General features: G+C 42.5%; 1 long non-coding RNA gene across 2 annotated transcripts; it reads left to right on the forward strand.

Moving 5' to 3' along the window:
- The first annotated feature begins 236 nt into the window (after positions 1 to 236).
- LOC307195304 lies at positions 237 to 6,607 on the forward strand. 2 transcript variants are annotated; one of them, XR_013830779.1, is made up of 3 exons: positions 237 to 351; positions 2,302 to 2,368; positions 5,571 to 6,607. It is a non-coding gene; the product is annotated as an uncharacterized lncRNA (long non-coding RNA). The 2 variants fall into 2 exon arrangements; XR_013830780.1 differs by lacking the exon at positions 5,571 to 6,607 and adding an exon at positions 3,418 to 3,447.
- The last annotated feature ends 610 nt before the right edge of the window (positions 6,608 to 7,217 follow it).

A 7,217-nucleotide genomic window follows, 5' to 3' on the forward strand; every position in this document is an offset into this window, starting at 1 on the left:
CAGGTTTCCCCCTCTCTCTCATTCTCCATCTCGTCTCCTCTCTGCTCTTCTCTGCTTTTCTGTGTAGATTTCAACCCCAGAAGAAGAGAGAAACCCACTCTCTCTCGTACCTTTAAGTCAAATTTCCTAAAGCTGGGCTTGGAGATGGGGGAGAGCAGAATGCTCTGATTGGCTGGCCTGCGGCTTGGGGTGGAAGAATGCTCTGATTGGCTGGTCTGTGTCACATGCTCAGCTCTCGTTAATGGCCACCGGACGGGATCTCACTAACGGGGGGACAAACGCCTTTCCTGGAAAGAGATTCCAACTAGACAAACAACATTTAGAAGCTTTTAACAGCGTGCCTGGCCCTTGGTAAGTGTTTACTAATAGCTAATGCTATGAAGCTAGGCCAAAAAGAGTAAGTTAAGGCCACATGCATGGGGCCTTGAATTTTAGGCTAAAACTAGCGAGCTTTAGTTAAACGTCTGTGGGGAGCCGCCAAGGCTTTGTCCAATGTGGTGGACAAACTATGTTTTAGGAAGATTGGTCTGATAATGGGAGTGTGACAGAGGGTAGAGAAGTTGGTGGTAGGAAGGTCAGCCGGGAAGCTGATAAATTGGTCCGCTGGGAGGCTGATATATTCCGAGCTCAGTGTTCAGGATCCCGGTTAAAGATGTGATAGTAAGAACAGAATGAAGGAGATTCCCACTTAAAAGGCAGAGAAGGAAGAATGGCAGGCTTTGGCAACTGGCTGCCTGGGGAGGGCACATAAATGTGAAGAGGTGAGAAGTCCCTGAGGTTACAAACCTGGCTGACTGGGAAGGTGGTGGCCTGGCCCCTCGGGCTCCTCTCTTTCCTCCTTCCTCTTTTCATCTTCACCCTCCCTCCCACTCTCTTTCGTGAACTATGCAATTTTCTCTTATCCTAGACAGCACAATCTTTCTCTGGTGCATTTCACTTGCACACCCACCAAGGGATCTACCTGGAGCAGCTTTAAAAGGATTGACTTATAAACAAATGCAATGTGTTAAGAAAGACTCAGGTGAATGCAGTGTTCCCCCATTACCGTAAAAGAAAACAAGCAAACAAGAGGGAATTTGTAAAATGGACAAAAGATTTGGAATAACTTAGGTCTCTTTTAAGAACATGAAATGAATTAGAGTTTTGGCTAGGAGCCCTGAGTATTGTATTTGTGTCAGAAATGTAAAGAGTGTAGCAGAAGATGGATTTCACCCACTTCAGGAGAGAGGTACAAGAGGTCTGTATATGTGTGTGTGTGTGTGTGTGTGTCTGTCTGTCTGTGTTTACAGGTCTGTAAGTGAGCTAAATGAGAACCACTGACATGTCAGAGACAGATGTATGTCAGAGTGATACTGACCCAAGTGGTCAAAAATTGAGGAGCAAACGTGAGGAAGGGAAGAGAGAGACTTCCTAGTTCTACTTCCAAAGTGCGTTTCTGGGATGTTAAGGGGAGGCTTGCACAATGCGGTGTCTCAAAGCCATCTGGTAGCAACCTGTCCCGTTCCAGGAGCCCTCACCCATGACTCCAGCTGGCCCAGGCAGTAGCCTTGATGGATTTCTTCCTTTAATCAATGATGAAAATTTTGTCTGTGTCCTTCACTTGTAACCTGGGTGTGTTACTGAGTCTTGTGAAAACTTCAAGGGCGATTCCAATCCCCTACTCCATAATCTGGGAAGTAAAACTAAGTATAAAACAACTGAAGAAGTTATGGCGTGGTCGGTTATTCGTCTGTCACTTTTCATCTTCTTTCATAATATAGCCCCTTTAATAAAGGACCACATAGGGATGGCAGAGGAGCCAGTCAGAAGGAGCCTAGGACCCCAACAATCTGGCACAGACCTGAACAAGGGAATGACAAATGATGTTATCCAAAAGAGGTTGAAAGGCCCCTCTGCCCCAAAGTTTCTCTCTGACAATCTGCTGCAGACAACTCACTGCACCTTGCATCCCACTTTAAGGTGAAGTCTTCTCCTGAGAGCACTGGCCCCCCCTTTCTTTATGCCAAACACCTGCTCATCCTTCCTAGTTCAGCTTCAGCGATGTGCCTCTCCTGTGAAGCTTTAGCTGATCCCCACTCCCAACTCTCCATCCTCCCATCTATCTCTCTCTCCAGCATGGAGCTGACCATGTGGCTAGGTACTTATCTTCTCCAATGGCGGCCAGACCCCAAGAGGGCAGGAGCCTCATCTTTTCAGTTTTGTATCCCAGCACCGTACACTGTAGTAGGGGCTCAAAAGATGAAGCAACGAATATGATGTGGAAAGGTCACTGAACCTGGACTTAATGATCATGTCCAACAGGCTCCTGGGCTGATGATCTTGGACAAGAGACCCAACTCTTTCGAGCCTCAGTTTCCTCATCTCACAAGTAAGAAAAACAATCCCCTCTCCCCTTTTCACACATCCCAGTTTTTCCATGGAACAAACGAAATAAGGTATTTAGCAGAGCAGTATTTACGAAGAAAATCTGAGGCGACACTGGTCCAGCCCACTCATTTTACAGATGATAAAACTGGGCCTTAAAACTTTTTTACCGAAATTTACTATCCTTAGTCCCATTCCTCTAGGAGCTTGCTCTTGGAATCTGACCTGGAGGTAGGAACCTAATAAACTCATTTTTTCAGGCGGAGTTAATAATGGTTGTTCAGAGTGTGAGAGTACCTCTCTTAGAAATATTTGCATTTCTCTTAATAGGTTTACAGTAGTAGGATTTCTTTCAGGTCGTTGAACAGACTAGTAGAGAGGTATTTTGTATGGGATGGTTTCCAGGTCTTTCCCAGTTTGCGTGATATAAATAACTGTCTCTGTATACTATGTCTTGCACTGATCATTGGAGAAAAACTACATTAATGTTGATCTCCCACAAGTGTCCCATGCCCCAAAGTCTGGAGGACTCACCTTTTTAAAATATGAAAACTAGAAGTCTCAGACCCCTGAAGTCACAAAAGCAGTAAACATCTTCAAAGAGATGAAAAAATAATCATGACACATTGTAAAGAATCTTTAAATAGAAGTAAGGAAATCTGAGGCCCAGGTCTCACCCTAGCAAGTTATGTGAACTTGGTTAACTCAGGCTTTTTGAGCATTCCCCCCTCTTCAATATTTTAATACTATTTAGTGTGTGTGTGTGTACATAGGTCAAAATTCAAAAGGTATTGTGGGGGACTTCCCTGGCGGTCCAGTGGTTAAGACTTTGCCTTCCAATTCAGGGGGTGCAGGTTCGATCCCTGGTCGGGGAGCTAAGATCCCACATGCCTCACGGCCAAAAAAAACCCAAAACATAAAAAACAGAAGCAGTGCTCGCTTCAGCAGCACATATACCCAAATTGGAACAATACAGAGAAGATTAGCATGGCCCCTGCACAAGGATGACACGCAAATTCATGAAGCGTTCCATGTTTTTTCTTCCTTCCCCAGGTGATGGTGTAATTCAGTAACGGGTGCAAAGGCAAAACTGCTGCGGTCCTTGTAGACCATTCAGGGCCTAGACCTGGCCCTTTGTGCTGCCCTTTGGACCTTGTGAGGATTGGGGCAGGGGTCCTTTCCTTACCCCCTAGAAGTGATGAATTTCAATTCTGTCTCCGTCGTCAGCCTCAGGTGTGACCTTTCTGTACAATCATTTCCTCTGAGGTTTGAGGATAAAAATAAGTTAAGGAGAAAGGGGGTTTTAATCTTCAGGAAATTAAGAGTTAAATACAGCAGAAGCTGGAAGGAAAATATTAGGGAAGTAGAGATAAAACCGTACATTTTTTGAAAAGCACTAGGTAATTCAGCATATTCCTAGTCCTTTATTATTAGTGTATATAAGATCGTTTATGTGCATAATTAATATATAATCAATTTGACATATTTTTCAAAATAGAGGGTTTGAGATGTATAGTAATGGGCAAGAATCATCCATAAGCTATTGGGACCTGAATGGGGTTTGTCACGTGCATGAAATGTTGTTAAATGCTTATGAGAAGTGTTGCTATTTTATTCACCAATTCCATCAGTGAGTGACTTGATCAGCCAGTTCTAAAACCCATGTGAGCTGGGTGCTGGCGAGATGTGGAGAATTCAGATGTTACTCTTCGGTTCTTTACCTTTGTTTAAAGGGTTTAGTTCCTTCCCCATGGGCTCAAAATCTTCAAGGGGGCATCTTGGCAGACTTCTCTGTTTCCTCCTTTTTGCAGTCTCTGTTTTTTCAGCAGGCAAACTACTTTAAGCCATTTCAAGATAATGAACATTAAGTATGTCAGTTTTTCTGCTTTGTCTCATTTGGATCTCACTGTTTTGTTAAAATGTAATGTTTTACCAGGGTAGTTTATTTCTTCTCTTTACACTTTCTGGTGGAAAGTGCCTTGAAATAAATAAAATGTGAGAATATTCTGGTAAAAAAAAAAAAAGAAGAAGCAATATTGTAACAAATTCAACAGAGACTTTAAAAATGGTCCACATCAAAAAAAATTTAAAAAGGAAAGGTGTTGTGATATTATAGGAAATATATATTTGGTCTTTGTGTCCCCCTCCATGCCCTTCTTGATACAGAACTCCTAAAACCCTTGGAATTTTCTGAGTGACAGAGTGTCTTTTGTTATTCATAACAAGCCCCTTTCAACCGTGTCTGAGTTCGTGCTAATGAGGTGACTCTTGGTGGACCTCTAGATAGCTTCAGGATCAGGAGTGGTCTCCAAAAAGACCAAGCCTTGATTAGAGGGTTGGAACTTTCAGTCCCACCCCCTAACCACTGGGGAGGGGTGAGGAGAGGGGATAGAGATGGAGTTCAATCACCAATGGCCAGTGATTTGATCAGTCATACCCTTGCAATGAAGTCTCCATAAACATCCCTAAACAGGGTTTGGAGAGCTTCCAGGTTGGTGAACACATCCACATGCTGGAAGGATGAAGCGCCCCAGCTCCACAGGGACAGATGCTTTTGCACTCAGGACCCTTCTGGACCTCTCCTATGTGCCTCTTCATTTGGCTGTTCATTTGCCTCTTTTATACTTAACCAGTAAATGTTTTCCTGAGTTCTGCGGGCCATTTTAGCAAATTATCATACCTGAGAAAGGGGTCACGGGAACCCCCAATTTATAGCTGGTTGGTCAGAATTACTGGTGGCCCAGGAGTTGTGACTGGCATCTGAAGTGCGGGCAGCCTTGTGGGACTGAGCCCTTTCATTTGTGGGATCTGACACTAACTCCAGGTAGATAGTATCAGAATTGAATCAAATTGTTGGACATCCAGCTGCTGTTGGGGAATTACAGAGGTATAAAGAGCAAACAGTGAAAAATCACCTTTACTGTCCTATCCCCTAGCTCCTGTTTCCCTCCTTGGGCCAAGAGACGGCTGCTATTATCAGTTACTTAGTGCTATGGACTGAATTGTATCCCCCCCCCCCAAATTCATATGTTGAAGGCTTAAGTCCCCCCACCCCAATGGGATGGTATCTTGAGATGGAGCCCTTGGGAGGTAGTTAGGTTTTGATGAGGTCCTAAGAGTAGAGCCCCCATAATGGGATTAGATTAGTGCCCTTGTAAGAAGAGATACCAGAGAGCTTACTCCCTCTCCACCATGTGAGCACACAGGGAGAAGAGAGCCATCTTCAGCCAGGAAGAGAGTCCTCGCCAGGACGTGAGCATGCTAACACCCTGATCCCAGACTTCCAGCCTCCAGAACAGTGAGAAAATTCATTTTCCTTTAAGCTATCTAGTCTGTGGCATCTAGTCTAGTTGCAGACTGACCTAAGATACTGGGGATCCACTCAGAAATACTTTATGAATAAGCAAGCAAAATTAAATATATTTCTATTAGTTTCCTTTTTTCACACAAATGGTTCTGCACCTTGCCGTACTCTATCTTGAAGAATAATCCAAGTCACTACATCTCTTTTTTCAGTAGTTGCATGACATTTTTTCCATTGGATGAATATACAGTAGTTCGTTTAACCAAACTTCTGTTGCTAAACATTTAGATTGTTTCCAGTATTTTGTAATTACAAATTATACTACAATGAATAACTTTGCACGTATACCATTTGCACATATGAGAGCTATTTGTTGGCTAATTTCCTAGAAATGATTGCTGGGTGGAAGTATATTCATATCTATAATCTTGATAGATATTGCCAAATTGCCCTTCAGAGTCATTCTGCCAATTTAGACTCCATTCAGTATGTGTAATAATGTTTATTTTTCCCTCACTTTCACTTGCATAGTATGTTAGCAAACTTATGAGATTTGCCAAATTGATATATAAAATGTTCTTTTTAGTTGTTGTTCTTTTTTTGCATTTCCTTATTATATGTGAGATTGAGTATCTTTCCATATATTTAAGAGCCTTCTGTGTTTTCTTCAACAGTACATCCTTTTTTATTTATTTATTTTTAACATCTTTATTGGAGTATAATTGCTTTACAATGGTGTGTTAGTTTCTGCTTTATAACAAAGTGAATCAGTTATACATATACATATGTCCCCATATCTCTTCCCTCTTGCGTCTCCCTCCCTCCCACCCTCCCTATCCCACCCCTCTAGGTGGTCACAAAGCACCGAGCTGATCTCCCTGTGCCATGCGACTGCTTCCCATTGGCTATCTATTTTATGTTTGGTAGTGTATATATGTCCATGCCACTCTCTTACTTTGTCACAGCTTACCCTTCCCCCTCCCCATATCCTCAAGTCCATTCTCTAGTAGGTCTGTGTCTTTATTTCCGTCTTACCCCTAGGTTCTTAATGACATTTTTTTTTCTTTTTTCCTTAGATTCAATATATATGTGTTAGCATACGGTATTTGTTTTTCTCTTTCTGACTTACTTCACTCTGTATGACAGACTCTAGGTCCATCCACCTCACTACAAATAACTCAATTTTGTTTCTTTTTATGGCTGAGTAATATTCCATTGTATATACATGCCACAACTTCTTTATCCATTCATCAGATGATGGACACTTAGGTTGCTTCCATGACCTGGCTATTGTAAATAGAGCTGCAATTAATATTTTGGTACATGACTCTTTTTGAATTATGGTTTTCTCAGGGTATATGCCCAGTAGTGGGATTGCTGGGTCATATGGTAGTTCTATTTGTAGTTTTTTAAGGAACCTCCATACTGTTCTCCGTAGTGGCTGTACCAATTCACATTCCCACCAGCAGTGCAAGAGCGTTCCCTTTTCTCCACACCCTCTCCAGCATTTATTGTTTCTAGATTTTTTGATGATGGCCATTCTGACCGG

The sequence above is a fragment of the Stenella coeruleoalba genome, assembly GCF_951394435.1.
Source record: "Stenella coeruleoalba genome assembly, chromosome: 12".
NCBI lineage: Eukaryota > Metazoa > Chordata > Mammalia > Artiodactyla > Delphinidae > Stenella > Stenella coeruleoalba.